General features: G+C 37.9%; 1 protein-coding gene across 3 annotated transcripts in view; it reads right to left on the minus strand.

The window, feature by feature from the left end:
* PARD3B (par-3 family cell polarity regulator beta) overlaps positions 1-1832 on the minus strand; it is a 1706387-nt gene that overhangs the window by 109272 nt on the left and 1595283 nt on the right. The window lies entirely within an intron of this gene.

Consider the following 1832-nt stretch of genomic DNA (forward strand, 5'->3'; position numbering starts at 1 on the left):
AATCCTGATGCCACATTTTTCTTCATATAATCCAGTTTCTCAGATGATTTGCTCAGCGTACTGATTGAATAGGTATGGTGAAATAACAGAAGTCTGTAGCACACTTTTCCGAATTTCTAACCATTTGGCGTTCTTTGTTTGTTAGAACTGCCTCTTGGTATGTATACAGGTTCCTTATGAATACAATCAAATACTCTGGAATACTCATTCTCCACAATATTTTCCATAACTTGTCATAATCCACACAATCAAAAGTGTTTGCACAGTCGATAAAGCACAAGCAAACAACTTTCTGGTATTCGCTGCTTTCATCGAAGATCCATCGGACATCAGCAATAATATCCCTCATTCCATGACCTCATCTGAATCTGACTTGAAGCTCTGGAAGGTCCCTGTCAATGTACGGTTGCAGCCATTTTTAAATTCTCTTTAGCAAAATTTTGCTTACATATGGTATTAATGATATGACCCGATGACTTCTACACTCCGTTGGGTCACCTCTCTTCGGAATGGGTACAAATATGGATCTCTTCCAAACAGTTGACTTAGGAAGCTGTCTTACATATTTCTTGGCATACATGAGTGGATACCTCCAGAGCTGTATTAGTTGGTTGAAAGATTTCAGTTTATAGTCCATCAAAGGACAATTCCTTGTTCTTTGTCAATGCCTTCAGTGTACCTTGGACTTCTTCCTTTGGTATCATTGACTCTTGATTATATGCTATCTCTTGTAATGGTTGAACATTGACCATACCTTTTTGATACAATGACTCTATGTATTCCTTCCATCTTCTTTTGATGTTTTCTGCATCATTCAATATTTTGACCACAGAATCTTTCAATATTGCAAGTCAAGGTTTGAATCTTTTCTTCAATTCCCTCAGTATGAGAAACGCTCAGTATGTTCTTATCATCTGGTTTTCTAACTCCAGATTTTTGCACATTTCATTATAATACTTGGTTTGTCTTCTCAAACAGCCATTTGAAATTTTCTGCTCAGCTGTTTTACTTCATCATTCCTGCTAGTCACTTTAGTCTCTACATTCAAATGCAAATTTCAGAGTCTCTTCTGACATTCATTTTTGTCTTCCCTTTCTTTCCTGTCTTCTTATTGAACTTTGGCTTTCTTCTTAAATATTACCCCACAACTCTTCTAGTCTTTGGTGCCTAATTAATCAAATCTGTTCTTGAGATGACTTCTAAATTCAGGTGGTTTATGTTCAAGGTCCTATTTTGGCTCTTGTAGACTTGTTTTAATTTTTTTCAATTCCCGTCTGACCTTGTGTATGAGCAATTGATGATCTGTTCCACAATTTTCCCCTGTGCTTCTTTTGGCTGATGCTATAGAGGTTTTTCACTATCGCTTTCCACATATGTAGTCAATTTGATTTCTGTATATTACATCTTGTTAGGTCCATGTGTATAGTCACCTTTTACATTGTTTTAACAAGGTGCATGCAGTGGCTTGTGAGTTGCTGTGATTCTATAAGGTACGCCACCAGTATTTTAAATACCAGCAGGGTCACCCATGGTAGACAGGATTCAGATGAGCTTCCAGATGAAGACAACCTAGGAAGAAGGAGCGATGATCTATTTCTGAATATTTAGTCACTGAAAACCTTATGAATAGCAGGGAAGCACTGTCAGATATAGTGCCGGAAAACAAGCCCCTTAGGTTGGAAGGCACTCAAAATGCGACTGGGGAAGAGCTGCCTCCTCAAAGTAGAGTTGATCATGATGACGCAAATGGAGTAAAGACTGTGGGAAAAAAACCTTGGGGACCTTCATGCATTGATGGGGCACAAATCAAAATGAAGATAAATAGCTGTAAA

This window comes from Chrysochloris asiatica, unplaced genomic scaffold (genome assembly GCF_000296735.1).
Source record: "Chrysochloris asiatica unplaced genomic scaffold, ChrAsi1.0 scaffold00045, whole genome shotgun sequence".
Lineage (NCBI taxonomy): Eukaryota > Metazoa > Chordata > Mammalia > Afrosoricida > Chrysochloridae > Chrysochloris > Chrysochloris asiatica.